Source organism: Stomoxys calcitrans, chromosome 5 (genome assembly GCF_963082655.1).
Source record: "Stomoxys calcitrans chromosome 5, idStoCalc2.1, whole genome shotgun sequence".
NCBI classification, from domain to species: domain Eukaryota; kingdom Metazoa; phylum Arthropoda; class Insecta; order Diptera; family Muscidae; genus Stomoxys; species Stomoxys calcitrans.
The window spans coordinates 19,245,137-19,261,970 of record NC_081556.1 but is presented as its reverse complement, the minus strand read 5'-3'; positions in this window follow the sequence as shown (position 1 = coordinate 19,261,970).

The window sequence follows — 16,834 nt, the reverse complement described above, 5'->3', positions numbered from 1 at the left end:
AACAAACAAACAAACAAACAAACAAACAAACAAACAAACAAACAAACAAACAAACAAACAAACAAACAAACAAACAAACAAACAAACAAACAAACAAACAAACAAACAAACAAACAAACAAACAAACAAACAAACAAACAAACAAACAAACAAACAAACAAACAAACAAACAAACAAACAAATAAATAAACAAATAAACAAATCAACAAACAAACAAACAAACAAACAAACAAACAAACAAACAAACAAACAAACAAACAAACAAACAAACAAACAAACAAACAAACAAACAAACAAACAAACAAACAAACAAACAAACAAACAAACAAACAAACAAACAAACAAACAAACAAACAAACAAACAAACAAACAAACAAACAAACAAACAAACAAACAAACAAACAAACAAACAAACAAACAAACAAACAAACAAACAAACAAACAAACAAACAAACAAACAAACAAACAAACAAACAAACAAACAAACAAACAAACAAACAAACAAACAAACAAACAAACAAACAAACAAACAAACAAACAAACAAGCAAACAAACAAACAAACAAACAAACAAACAAACAAGCAAGCAAGCAAGCAAACAAACATACAAACAATCAAACAAACAAACAAACAAACAAACAAACAAACAAACAAACAAACAAACAAACAAACAAACAAACAAACAAACAAACAATCAATCAAACAAACAAACAAACAAACAAACAAACAAACAAAAAAAAAAAAAAAACAAAAAAACAAACAAACAAACAAACAAACAATCAATCAATCAATCAATCAATCAATCAATCAATCAATCAATCAATCAATCAATCAATCAATCAATCAATCAATCAATCAATCAATCAATCAATCAATCAATCAATCAATCAATCAATCAATCAATCAATCAATCAATCAATCAATCAATCAATCAGTCAATCAATCAAACAATCAGGGCTTACGATCAATGGCTAATCTTCTTTTATGACTTCCCTTATCGTCGTAAGACATCCTTCACACCATCTCTCTTTTGCTCCACAGTGCACCCCCCCACTTATTATCTTTGGCCTCTCGCTATCCTTGCACCCAATGTGTGGAGGCATATTGCAATGCAGTTAATATTTGCTTTGCACAACCACCATGCATGTTGTTACACAGTCAAAGGTTTCGCGGAAGGAGGGGGATGGATATGTGTAACCATTTATATTATTTGATATATAATTTTAATATTTCTGTAGACCTGTGAGTGAGCAGTGCTGAGTTGTGTGCTGAATTTCTTTGTCGTTGCTCCTCCCTTTTTTTAACATTTGCAGTTTTGCAAGTAAGGCACAATTTTATGGAAGCGATGTGCAACTGCTTAAGCAATTCAATCGTAAAAATATAATTTATATTGTTTTCATGCTGCTGCTGCTCCTGCTCCTTCACTAATGTTGCCTTTATCCTTTGTAGCACATGTGTGAGATGTGTGTGTGTCTACACATATCCTTCAAAAATTTCAACATATGCAATGAAAGGATTTACAATTTCGTATGATGTGTGTATGTGTGTGTGTCTTGAGTAGTATGGTGCAGAAGGAACACACTCTGAACTGTGATACCAGCTATTCCACATGATGGCAATGAATAAAGCCTGGCATGCAGCCTTAAAAATGTAATGCGCTTTTCCACATGAAAATGTTGGTTTTATTATAACAACAATATCTACTGTTTTTTTTTTTGTTGAGGGAAGGGAAAAAATGGCATACCACCAAATATATTCACATGAAAAAATGGAAGCATGATATGAAAAAAAACAAATTTTTTAATTTTCCAGTCATTACGCTTAGAATGTCCTTAATTGTTTTTCCATAACCAAGGAAGAGCTCAACAATGCACATGAGATAATCAATAAAACGCAGTATTACTTTCAGGTTCATAACTTTCGCTGAAGTACAGTTAAAAGATTTTCGTGGGGAATCTTTTACTAAAATAAGTAAAAAGGCGTTAAGTTCGGCCGGGCCGAACTTTGGATACCCACCACCTCGGGAATATACGTAAACCACCTTTCATCAAAATCCGGTGAAAATTGTATACCTGAATTTCGGCGACATCGGATAATAAATGCACCTTTTATGGGCCTAAAACCTTAAAAAGAGAGATCGGTCTATATGACAGCTATATCCAAATCTTAACCGATCTGTGCCACATAGAAGAAAGATGTCGAAGGGCCTAAGGCAACTCACTGTTCCAAATTTCGGCGACATCCGACAATAAATGAGCATTTTATGGGCCCAAAACCTGAAATCGAGAGATCGGTCTATATGGCAGCTATATCCAAAATTGGTCCGATCTGCACCAAATTGATGAGGGATATCAAAGGGCCTAACACAATTTACTGTCCCAAATTTCAGCAAAATCGGATAGTAAACGTGGCTTTCATGGGCCTAGACCCTAAATCTGAGGATCGGTCTATATGGCAGCTATATCCAAATCTGACCCGATCAGAGCCAAATTAACGAAGGGTGTCGAAGGGACTAACACAACTCACTGTCCCAAATTTCAGCAAAATCGGATAATAAATGTGGCTTTTATGGGCCTATGACCTTAAATCCGAGGATCGGTCTATATGGCAGCTATATCCAAATCTAGACCGATCTGGGCCAAATTGTCGAATAATGTCAAAGAGCCTATCACAACTCCCTGTCCCAAATTTCAGCAAAATCGGATAATAAATGTGGCTTTTATGGGCCTAAGACCCAAAATCGTAGGATCGGTCTATATGGCAGCTATATCCAAATCTGAACCGATCAGAGCCAAATTGACGAAGGGTGTCGAAGAGCCTAACGCAACTCACTGTCCCAAATTTCAGCAAAATCGGATAATAAATGTGGCTTTTATGGGACTATGACCCTAAATTCGAGGATCGGTCTATATGGCAGCTATATCCAAATCTGAACCGATCTGAACCAAATTGACAAAGGATATTGAGGGGCCTAACACAACTCACTGTCCCAAACTTCAGCAAAATCGAATAATAAATGAGGCTTTTATGGGTCTTAGACCCTAAATCTGAGGATCGGTCTATATGGCAGCTATATCCAAATCTGAACCGATCTGGGCCAAATTAACAGAGGAAGTCGAAAGGTCTAGCACAACTCACTGTCCCAAATTTCAGCAAAATCGAGTAATAAATGAGGCTTTTATGGGCCTTAGACCCTAAATCTGAGGATCGGTCTATATGGCAGCTATATCAAAATCTGAACCGATCTGGGCCAAATTAACAGAGGAAGTCGAAAGGCCTAACAAAACTCACTGTCCCAAATTTCAGCTAAATCGGATAATAAATGTGGCTTTTATGGGCCTAAGACCCTAAATCGGAGGATCGGTCTATATGGGGGCTATATCAAGATATAGTCCGATATAGCCCATCTTCGAACTTAACCTGCTTATGGGCAAAAAAAGAATCTGTGCAAAATTTTAGCTCAATATCTCTATTTTTAAAGGCTGTAGCGTGATTTCAACAGACAGACGGACAGACGGACGGACATGTCTAGATCGTCTTAGATTTTCACGCTGATCAAGAATATATATACTTTATAGGGTCGGAAATGGATATTTCGATGTGTTGCAAACGGAATGACAAAATGAATATACCCCCATCCTTCGGTGGTGGGTATAAAAATGATTAAGACTTAATATTTCTATAATCCTTCTTGAAAAAATTTTCTTATATATAACAAGTAAAAGCGTGCTAAGTTCGGCCGGGCCGAATCTTATATACCCTCCACCATGGATCGCATTTGTCGAGTTCTTTTCCCGGCATCTCTTCTTGGGCTAAAAAGGATATAAGAAAAGAGTTGCTCTGCTATTAAAACGATATCAAGATATGGTCCGGTTCGGACCACAATTAAATTATATGTTGGAGACCTGTATAAAATTTCAGCCAATTCGTATAAGAATTGCGCCCATTGGGGCTCACGAAGTAAAATAGAGAGAACGATTTATATGGGATCTGTATCGGGCTATAGACCGATTCAGAACATAATAAACACGTTTGTTGATGGTCATGAGAGGATCCGTCGTACAAAATTTCAGGCATATCGGATAATAATTGCGACCTCTAGGGGTCAAGAAGTCAAGATCCCAGGTCGGTTTATATGGCAGCTATATCAGGTTATGAACCGATTTGAACCTTATTTGACACAGTTGTTGAAAGTAAAAATAAAATACGTCATGCAAAATTTCAGCCAAATCGGATAAGAATTGCGCCCTCTAGTGGCTCAAGATGTCAAAATCCAAGATCGGTTTATATGGCAGCTACATCAGGTTATGGACCGATTTGAACCATACTTGGTGCATTTGTTGGTACTCATAACGAACCACTTCATGCAAAATTTCAGCCAAATCGGATAAGAATTGCGCCCTCTAGTGGCTCAAGATGTCAAAATCCAAGATCGGCTTATATGACAACTACATCAGGTTACGAACCGATTTAAACCATACATAGCGCGGTTGTTGGAAGTGATACCAAAACACATAATGCACATTTGCAGCCATATCGGATAGGAATTGCGCCCTCTAGATGCTCAAGAAGTCAAGGCCCAATATTGGTTTATGTGACAGCTTTATCGAAACATGAACCGATTTGACCAATATGCAATTCTCACAGACCTGCACTAAAAGCATCTTTACTCCTTCGAAAGTGAGCATGCTTTCGACAGATGGACGGACAGAGGGGTGGAAACGGTTAGATCGACTTACAATATCATGACGATCAAGAATATATATACTCTATGGGGTCTTAGACGCATATTACGAGGTGTTACAAACGGAATGACGCAATTAGGGCATGATAACGTAGGGGGGCGGACCCTTCCCCTTACCCCAAGAGTACTACGCTGAAATAAAAATATACCGATGGGGACAATATGGGCCCCAAAAGAAAGATATCTCGGAGTAGAGTACGAATTTCATATTAAAAATTGGGTCCAAGAAACTGGGGGGCCGCCCCAACCTCAAAACCCCTCAAAATTAGGTGTATTGGACGATTATGACAATATGAACTTAAATGCAAGGTATTCAGGAGAAGATTGCTAATATGGGCAGGAGAGAGGAATAGGGTTTATAATTTCTTGGCATCGGAGGGGGGGCGGACGCTCCCCCGTTACCCGAAAAACGCCATACAAAATCAAAAGTCGACCGATTTCGGTTTCAAATGAAAGGTTTTGAAGAGTAAAATGTGAATATGATATTAAATTACTTCCAAGCTGAATAATTGAACGTTCATATCAATATTGGGGTTCAAATGATAGGTATTCGGGAGTAGATTACGAATCTGGAATACAAAATCATATTGAACTATAGGGAGTCACTTAAAGTTTTCACACAATGTGTAGGTTGTTCTGGAAGGAAACATAGGCTATCGAATTTTTCTACCCACCACCAAAGGAGCAAACAGCAAAAAATTGTGGGGCTCAAGAAGTCAGTTCGGGAGAACGGTTTATATGGGAGACCTATCAGGTTATTGACCGATTTGGGCCGTACTTGACACAGCTGTTGGAAGTCATAACGCCACATGCAAATTTTTTAGCCAAATCGTACAAAAAATGCAATTGGACTGATCTCCCGATTGGTCTTCTTAACCCATTACAAGCCGCAGCAATTTTTGTACGTTTTGGCTGAAATTTAGCATACGGTGTTCTGTTACAACTTTCAACAACTGTGCCAAATAGGTTTTAAATCAGTTCATAACCTGATGTATCTCCCATGTAAACCGTTCTCTGGAACCTGATGTATCTCCCATGTAAACCATTCTCTGGATCATCCTTGTTCGGTTGCTATGAGCTCCGAAATGGATGAAAACGTCTATAATAGACCGATGGCAGACTGTCATTTAAACCTAACCTAACCTAAACTTGCAGGTTGACGCTTGATACTCTCGCCTCAGTTAAAATAGAAAAGAATCTCTCTGAACCGTTCAATACCAAACGAGGTTTCAGAGAAGAAGACAGCTTATCATTTGATCGCTTTAATATACTGCTGTAGAAGATCATACGAGATGCAGGTGTGAATAGGCATGACACAATACTTACAAGAGATCATACGCTACTCGCCTATGCCGGCGACATCCACATTTTGGAAGAACAATTGCAGCATTTGAAAGAGAATCATCGAATATGGGTTTGGCCGTAAATGGATATAAGACAAAGTGGATGAGCAGATAAAGAAAATGGAGAAAGTTGGGAACTACAACTTTGAGATATTTAGCAACTTTATCTACTTCGGCACCGCCATAACCGATACAAATGACACCAGTTTTGAAATAAAACGTAGGATAATATGGGCTAATAGATTCCACTTTGGATTGCGCAAGCAGCTGAGAAGCAAAGCCACCTCCCAACAAACGCAAAATTTCACTATGCAAGACATTGATACTACCTGTGTTGTTGTATGGGTACTTGCGAAAGCAGATGGAAAGTACTTGGAGTGTTTGAGAGAAAAATCCTTTTTAATGAATTTTTTCCCTTAAAATTATTTAACGAAATTTTTACTACAAAAATTTCTTGACAAAAATTTCACTATGAATATTTCTTGAAGAAATTTTTATTATAAAAATGTTTAAACTTTATTTGAGATTTTATGTTCTTCCCTCCCTACCTTTCCTCACAATTTTTGTGAATCACACATTGATTCAGTACGCCACATAATTACATTTCCTCTTTCACACTCTTTATTAATCACTTGGCTTAAAAACAAATTTTAATTTGAATGATAATAGCAGCATTTTCCACATCTTCATCAATGACAGCCGCCTTGCTTCCGCCTACATAGCATTGTTAACATTTCCTTCATTGGTTCAAAAAGTTTTATTAACATTTCGTTGTGTCAATGTGTTTGTGTGTGGTTGTGGGTGTACGTACGCATGTAAGTGAGAAATCCTGACACTTACCGCAGCAAATACAATTTTTATGATTAAATCCTGCCTCTCGCCCCATAAACTTCAAGTGAGTACATTGCCATCTCAAAAGTAATTGGAGTAGCAACTCTCCGCGGTAACAGCTTTGATGCATAAATGGTGAGATGCAGGCGTAGCGGGGTGTATGGTGGGCAATAAAAACACCCTGTTAACAGCAAATTGTGCTTGTGCTTGTGCTCTCTTCTCTGACATTTGACAGCTGTCACGCATAATTACAGATGTCATTATGTCTGCTTAAGTTCTAATAAAAATCTATGTGAAGCTTTTGTGTTTGATAACTGTGAGTGGCTACCATACACTTTCATAAATATTATGCACACAAATGTAACATGGGTGCACTGAGAGAAATACTTCGTTTTGAGAGAGAAAATCTTTACAACGAGATTTCAATGAAATGTGATGATTTGGAAAGTTGAAAGATTGGAAGTTGTTGTCAAAATGTTCGTCTTCCTATAGCCTGGGCTAGGAGCACCTATGGACAAGTTGGTAGCATGCTCGGGTTGCCAGAACGGGGGATTGTGGGTTCGACTCCCACCTTGATCTGGAGCTATTCTGGTATCACAATGAACTTAAAATTGTCTCAGTGAGTCTATAAAAAAGGACAGCCACTCTTACCGAACCTAACCCTTGACAAGTGTAGTTCAAATTGATCTATAATCGGATACAGGTCCCATTAAAAGCGATCGTTAGAGTAAACATCTTGACATAGTCAAAGCAGCCGTTGTATTTATTTTGATACGAGTCACAATGCTATCGTTGTCATACAGCTCGTGGTTCATATGACGCCTATATTCTCCATTAATGCAAACTAGTCTATACATTCTACGAAGAGTCTTTCTCTCAAACACTCCAAGCAATGCCTCGTCTGCTTTCACAAGTACCCATGCCTCAGAACCATATATCAACATGGGTACCATCAGTGGTTCTTGTAAGTAATTGCGGATTTTTTATATAGTCGGCGTTGACAAATTTTTTCACAGCTTGTGACTGTGTAATTGCATTCTTTCTTCTGTCAGTTATCAGCTGTTACTTTTAGCTTGCTTTAGAAAAAAAGTGTAAAAAAGTATATTTGATTAAAGTTCACTCTAAGTTTTATTAAAAATGCATTTACTTTCTTTTAAAAAATCCGCAATTACTTTTTGGGCAACCCAATAGTTGTTTTTGCTGTAACAACATTTTCATGTAGAGGTGGCAATCCTCGTCTAGCTCCAGTAGGTGTGCAAGCTTGTTCCGGTCCAAAGTACCGATCGCCGCGAAAACAGGGTGGCCATTGGTTATTTAAAGGCGCTTATCACTCGCCTTGTCATATCAAGCATCATAGGCACTCAGTATTTGTGCAAGAGCCGGTGCCAGCCGACCTCTCACTGAGACTCTCCGCTCGATACCGCTGATTATCCACTGCCTTTGCAGCTACTCAGTATGGAGCATTATACTATCCGCAACCTATGGACGCGCCTGGTAGCTTGCAGCTAAGCTTCTTGGGCAGCAATGAACACCACTCTGATCAGACCTCAATGTTCCAGCTTGTGTGGTGCTCACAGCTATCCTGTGAAGGGTAGTATCAGTGTCTTGTATATTGCAATCTCGAGATGTGTCCTTGTTTCTACACTGCTTACTTAGTCCAAAGCAGCATCTGTTCGCCAGTATTATTCATCGCTTTATCTCAAAACTGGTGTCATTCGTTTCGGTTATGGCGGTGCCGAGGTAGATAATGTTGCTGGCTATCTCTAAGTTGTGGGTCCCAACTTTCTCCATGTTCTTTATCTGATCGGTTGTACAAAGCTTTTTGGGAGTAGAAACCATCCATTTCGTCTTATCTTCATTTACTGACAGACCCATTTTCACTGACTCTCTTTCGATTCTTTCAAAGGCTGCAGTTACTACTTCCGGTGACCGACCTATGATATCGATATCGTTGGTATAGGCGAGTAGGATGTGTTCTCTTGTGAATAGTGCTCTATATCTATTCACATCTGTATCTCTTATAACCTTCTCCAGCAGGATATCAAAGAGATCACACGGTAGACTGTCTACTTGTCTTAAAACTTTGTTTGGTATTGAATAGTTCGGAGAGATTCCTTTTTATCCTTACTGAGGATCGCGTATCAGCAAATGTCATTCTGCAGAGTCTTATTAATTTTGCAGGGATACAAAACACAGACATGGCTTGAAATACCTTAGAACATAAAGGGTATCGAAAGCGGCTTTGTAGTCAACAATGAGATGGTAGGTGTTGATTTGTCCTTCTCGTGTCTTTACCAGAAATTGGCGAAGTGTGAATATCTGGTCTAGGGTGGATTTACCAGGACTAAAGCCGCATTGATAGGGCCCAATTATCTCATTGACTTTAGGTTTTTATCTTCCACACGGCATGCGCGAGAGTATCTTGCATACGATGGGGAGGAGACTTATTCCTCTGTAGTTGGCACATTCCGTCTTGACTCCTTTCTTGTATGAGGGACATAGTATGCTGAGGTTCCAATCATCGGGTATGCGTTCTTCTAGCCAGATTGCGCAGACAAGTTCATGCATACGCCTTATCAGCGTAACCAATCAGGGTAACCCGTCGGCTCCTGCTACCTTGTTGTTCTTCAGTCGGGTCACAACTGCATGGACCTCATTCTGACTAGAAGGTAAACTATCTATACCATCATCAGGGATTGGTTCTGCGTTATGCTTATCGCCGCCATCGTCGGACATTTGCAGTTGGGTAAAATGCTCTTTCCATATCCTCAGCGCACTATCTGTGTCAGTTACCAGATTTCCATCTTTGTCTAAGCAGGAGGATGTGCCTGCACCAAAGCCATCGGTTTGATGTTAAATTCTTTGGCAGAATTTCCGGACTTCATTCTGACGCATGTACATCTCAATTTGCTCACATTCGCGTCTTTCCATTTCCTCTGTCTTTCTGAGGAATATACGTTTCTTCTCTCTACTTTTCTACCGGTGTACATCTCAATTCGCTCAAATTCACATCTTTCCATTTCCTTTTTCTTTCCTTGCGGAATAGACTTTTCCCCCTCTCTCATTTTCCCCCAATACCTCTCCTTCATCTGGTGCGTTGCTAGTGATGCTCCTACTGGCTTGCTCTGTATGCCCCTTTCTTGGCTTCAGTAGCATCTCGACATTGTTGGTCGTACCATGGGTTTCTTGGAGGAGGATTTCGCGCCATTTTCCATGGAGTGGACAATGAATTGCCACTGCGCCATTGTATCATCGGAACAAGAAGTGCTTTCATCAAGCAGATGGGTCAGCCGAGTGGAAGCTGCAAACACAGCCGTTACCATCTGCTGTGTTTGCAGCTTTTCAATATCCAGCTTCTGTGCAGTATCAGATCGTACTTTCCTCGTCATGCTCAAGCGTTTGCGAACCATTGCTGCAACAAGGTAATGGAACGGCCAGCGATCATGTTCTCTCCCTAGGCGCTCGAAAAAAATATCCTTGGTCTGTTCGTCTTCGGTTTGAGAATGGGCACAAATAAGTCAGATTTTGAAGAATGTGGCTTTTATACGGGTTATTGCCAGCCTCTCATCCACTGGAGTAAAGCTTGAGACAAGGTGTTTCAGTCTCTGACTAACCACAAATCCACAGCCAAATTCAAGCCTCGTGTTATGGCAGCTTCGTACAGTTCGTCACCGTTTGGTGTTGTAGTGACGCCATTTCCAGTCCATCGAACTCCCTGTAAGGGCGTATACTGCACCTTCTCTATAGAGAGTGCGGACATTCCAGGTGCAGATCCGCAAATCATGGTCCTTTTTTCGATTGCATTGGTCGTCAACGTAAGGCGAGTCAATTTTTATTCGCTCTTCAATAGGATGGGGGTATACTAATTCCGTCATTCCGTTTGTTAATCTAAGCCCCAAACGATGCGGATTGTGCCATCCTCAGAGAAGGCGTTAATCTCCTTCTTACATTCCAAGACTGTGCATGATCTTACCGTTCTGCTTGTTATTGCCTTTATGGTCTGTTTATTATCGAGGTTCTCGCGTTAACACAACTCCACGCATTTCGTGATCGCTCGGATCTCCGTCTGCAGGACCGTATTATGGTCAGGCAGTCTAAAACCACCGTAGCGTTGAGGTTAACATGTCCACCTATGACGCTGAACGCCTGGATTCGAATTCTGGCAGGAAGATCAGAAAATTTTTCAGCGTTGGTTATCCCCTCCTAATGCTTGTGACATTTGTGAGGTACCTTGCCATGTAAAAACTTCTCGCCAAAGAGGCTTCGCTCTGCGGCACGCCATTCGGACTCGGCTATAAAAAGGTATAAAAGTTCTCCCAAGCAGGTGTCGAACTGTGGCACGTCGCACGAGGTCCCTTGTGGAGTTCATTGAGCTTAAACTCCTGTGGACAATGGACGAAAACGTCAAAGTGAGTCTGATGGCAGACTGCCACTTAAACCTTACCTAAAAACCTAACCTTGCTAAAATTTGTAGCAGTCCGTTGTGTTAGGCTTCTCGACAACCGTGTAGGATGTAGTCCGGGTTGTATCATATTTTGCACCACATTTTAACAAAATTTTTGTTCATTTCTATATATCGAAGGTTGTGGGTATCCAAAGTTCAATCCAGGCGAACTTAATGCCTTTTTGCGTGTTTTCTTAAATTTTCCCCAATGTATTTTTAGAAAACACACAACAAATTGTAGTTAGTTTAACAACGGAAATAACAGCAGCAGTAGCATGGCAACAACGACAACAACAATCGAAAAAGTTTGATGAGTTTGGATTTTATTTTGTGTATTGCGTTCAACAACACTGTCAACTATCATTTGTCGCTAATTGTCGCTATTAGCCAATTTAATGTTTCCCTGCTTATGGTGGGTCGATAAAGACCCACCCTCACTGCTTCATGGGGCTCAGTGCTTTAGAGTGTTGTGGAAAATCCTAACACAGGCATCATGGCACGTTCGCTGCCGCCATACAGAAACTTTTAAATATTCGACCAATAATAATTGTGGTAACTTATTTTCATTTGCCCTCCGTTTGACCAGGACCAGGACTAGACTATGATGACCCTAATATACCCTAAACCCTGCCAACCACCCACCGAGTGCACATCTAAAAATGAAGAGCCAACATGAAAGGAAAAAACTTTGGCAATTAAGTTGGCAAAGACCAATAATGACATTGGCTAAATTTTTTGTCGGTTATTATGGCCTGCCAGCATTGCCAGAGCAAAGGAAAAGGGGACAGAAGATGTTGTCATTCTAGCTTTCAAGGGCTTTAAGTTTTTATGGTTGTGTTAACAGTGACTGTTGATTATTGGAAGTAACATAGAGTCTTTAAAGGTTTTCTCACATATTCTTATAAGTTGTGAAGGATAATCCTTTCCAAAATCAAATTGCTGGTATGGCTTAGTAATAGAGTAAGTTCCCTCCGAAGCCGAGACCTTAGAACCCAGTCGAGAATATTAAATCCAACAGCTTTCGTTGTAAAAGGACAAGTCTTCCCGCTTTCCGCCTGTCGTTAGCTTCTCACATGGTTAGGTTAGGTTAAATGGGTTGCCCACCAAAGGTGAGTTCCCTCGGAGGCCACTTTGGCCTATTGTGCCACCCTAGACAGAGAAAGGGAAGAGAAAGAAAATGTGAGATATCGTACTACAGGTTATACCCGAATAAAAGGACAAGTAAAAAGGCGTTAAGTTCGGCCGGCCGAACTTTTGATACCCACCACCTCGGGTATATATATGTGAACCACCTTTCGTCAAAATCCGGTGAAAAATGCATACCTAATGCCACATAGCAGCTATAACAAAATATTGACGTTTTTAGTAGCTATATCTAAAAATAAACCGATCTGAAACATATACGACACGGATGCCGAAAAGCCTAAGATAAGTCACTGTGTCAAATTTCAGTGAAATCGGTTTATAAATGCGCCTTTTATGGGCCCAAAACCTTAAATCGAGAAATCGGTCTATGTGGCAGCTATATCCAAATCTGAACCGATTAGGGCCAAGATGCAGAAAAATGTCGAAGAGCCTCACCCAACACACTAGCCCAAATTTTGGCGACATCAGACAATAAATGCGCCTTATATTGGCCAAAAACCTTCAATCGACAGATCGGTCTATATGGCAGTTATATCCTAATCTGAACCGATCTGGGCCATAATAAAAAAGGATGTCGAAGGGCCTAACACAACTCACTGTAAAAAATTTTGGCGACATCAGACAATAAATGCGCCTTATATTGGCCAAAAAATTTAAATCGACAGATCGGTTTATATAGCAGCTATATCCAAATCTGAACCGATCTGGGCCATAATAAAAAAGGATGTCGAAGGGCCTAACACAACTCACTGTCCAAAGTTTTGGCAAAATCGGATAATTAATGTGGCTTTTATGGGCCAAAAACCTTTAATTGACAGATCGGTCTATATGGGAGCTATATCCAAATCTGAACCGATCTGGGCCAAAATGAAAAAGGATGTCGAAGGGCCTAACACAACTCACTGTCCAAAATTTTGGCAAAATCGGATAATAAATATGGCTTTTATGGGCCTAAGACCCTAAATTTAGAGATCGGTCTATATGGCAGCTATATCCAAATCTGAACCGATCTGGGCCAAATTGAAAAGGGATGTCAATGGACCTAACACAACTCACTGTCCTAAATTTCGATGACATCGGACAATAAATGCGCCTTTTATGGGCCCAAAGCCTTAAATCGAGAAATCGGTCTATATGGCAACTATTGGATATAGTTATAAATCTACACCGATCTGGGCCAAATTGAAAAAGGATGTCGAGTGGCCTAACGCAACTCACTGTCCCAAATTTCTGTACAATCGGATAATAAATGTGGCTTTTATGGACGCAAGACCCTAAACCGGCGGATCGGTCTATATGGCAGCAATATATAAATCTGGACCGATCTGAGCCAAATTGTAGAATGATATTGAAGAGCCGTACACAACTCACTGTCCCAAATTTCAGTAAAATCGGATAATAAATGTGGCTTTAATGGGCCTAAGACCCTAAATCGGCGGATCGGTCTATATGGCAGCTATATCTAAATCTGGATCGATCTGGTTCAAATTGAAGAAGGATGTTGGGTGGCCTAACACAACTCACTGCCCCAAATTTCAACAAAATCGGATAATAAATGTGGTTTTTATGGGCTTAAGGCCTTAAATCGGCGGATCGGTCTATATGGCAGCTATATCCAAATCTGAACCGATCTAGGCCGAATTGATGAATGATGTCGAAGGGCCTAACTCAACTCACTGCCACAAATTTCAGCAAAATCGGATAATAAATGTGGCTTTAATGGGCCCAAAGCCTTAAATCGAGATATCGGTCTATATGGCAGCTATATCCAAATCTGAACCGATCTGAGCCATATTGCAAAAGTATATCGAAGAGCCCAACACAACTCACTGTCCTAAATTTCGATGACATCGGACAATAAATGCGCCTTTTATGGGCCCAAAGCCTTAAATCGAGAAATCGGTCTATATGACAGCTATATCAAAATTTGAACCAATCTGGGCTAAATTGAAGAAGGATGTCGAAGGGCCTAACACAACTCACTGTCCCAAATTTCAATAAAATCGGATAATAAATTTGGTTTTTATGGGCCTAAGACCCTAAATCGGCGGATCGGTCTATATGGCAGCTATATCCAAATCTGGAGCGATCTGAGCCAAATTGAAAAAGGATGTCGAAGGGCCTAACACAACTCACTGTCCCAAATTTCAGTAAAATCGGATAGTAAATGTGGCTTTTACGGGCCTAAGACCCCAAATCTAGAGATCGGTCTATATGGCAGCCATATCCAAATCTGGACCGATCTGAGCAAAATTGAAAAAGGATGTCAAAGGGCCTAACACACCTCACTGTCCAAAATTTTGGCAAAATCGGATAATTAATGTGGCTTTTATGGGCCTAAGACCCTAAATCGGCGGATCGGTCCATATGGCAGCTGCATCCAAATCTGGACCGATCTAAGCCAAATTGAAAAGGACGTTGAAGGGCCTAACGCAACTCACTGCCCCAAATTTCAGTAAAATCGGACAATAAATGCGTCTTTTATGGGCCCAAAGCCTTAAATCGAGAGATCGGTCTATATGGCAGCTATATCCAAATCCGGACCGATCTGCGGATCGGTCTATATGGGGGCTATATCAAGATATAGTCCAATATAGCCCATCTTCGAACTTAACCTGCTTATGGACACAAAAAGAATCTGTGCAAAATTTCAGCCCAATATCTCTATTTTTGAAGACTGTAGCGTGGTTCCAACAGACAGACGGACGGACATGGCTTAATGGTCTTAGATTTTTACGCTGATCAAGAATATATTGGGTTGCCCAAAAAGTAATTGCGGATTTTTTAAAAGAAAGTAAATGCATTTTTAATAAAACTTAGAATGAACTTTAATCAAATATACTTTTTTACACTTTTTTTCTAAAGCAAGCTAAAAGTAACAGATGATAACTGACAGAAGAAAGAATGCAATTACAGAGTCACAAGCTGTGAAAAAATTTGTCAACGCCGACTATATGAAAAATTCGCAATTACTTTTTGGGCAACCCATATAAACTTTATAGGGTCGGAAATGGATATTTCGATGTGTTGCAAACGGAATGACAAAATGACTATACCCCCATCCTTCGGAGGTGGGAATAAAAAGACTGGAGGAGTGAAGAACCCGAACGGGGACTGAAGAACCGCCCGTCTCTACGCAAGCATGGATCTACTTACGCCGGAGCCTGTGGCAACCCCCGTCGGAACCATCCTGTTCCCTTAACAAACCTCAGGAGACATATCAGAGGTACGTTTGCAAGTTCACCCAGATCACAGAGGAAACGGCTTCCCAGAAAGAAGAGCCTACGTCTCCGCAGACCCGGAAATGAACACAGCAAGTACTCATCCTCATCGAGGCAACTTCTACAGAGGTCATTGTGTGTTATCCCCAGGAGCGCCGCCATGCGGCCTATGGCGCAATGTTCGGTTATGACCCCTGTCAAAGTACCCATCGACCTGTTATCGAACGCCAGCAACTCACATAAAGTGTCAAATTAGCTTTTTGGATTCCTAAGCTAAAACTTAAGCTTGTCCCAATTTGCTGTTTGCGCTTGCCCCTTTCTTATTGTTCCCCCCCCTCTTATCATACTCGTATATGCAAATTTAACCGCATACTGCTCAAACAATTTAAACGCAAACATAAACCAGCTGGTACAACATTTTTATCACCCTTGCTGTCTTTAAAGTCACCTAAATCTTAATTATGTCGATTTGGATTTGGATTTGGATTCGGATTTCGGCAATTCAGTAGTTATGGCCTTATTAATCGACATATTTGTATGCATGCAGTTTGGAGCACCCAGCAAAGTGATTCGTTTAAATCAATACAAATGAATGAATGAATGAATTAAACCAATGAAGATGCATTTTAATAAGCCAATTAGATTGAGGTGTCATTTTAATCGTTTGTGGTTTAGCCATACTGTCAATTATGCATGAGAAACCCGAAAAATGCTTAAAATATTCAACATATTAAATGTCCAAATGACATGGTCAAGAGATTTATCATTGGAATTAGACAAACCAAAATCACAAACAGACAAGTGGTCACAATGAGCACACTATGCAACATCATAAAGGGCAATGTATTCATTATAGCCTACGGCACTACTGTGGTACTGGGTATTATGACTTAGCGGACTTGTTTGTAACATCCAAAGGGGAGAGATAGGTTTGTTGTTTAGTATGCCGCTCCACACAGAATAATTACCAGATTCAATGAAGTCATGTCAGTCCAGACCAGTTTATGTACCTGCTACTTGATCAAGACAACCCCCCGAGAGACTTAGTCAGATAGTGCTAAGGGAAGGAGCACGACCTTATGCTTGTGCGGGCAACCTCAACGCAC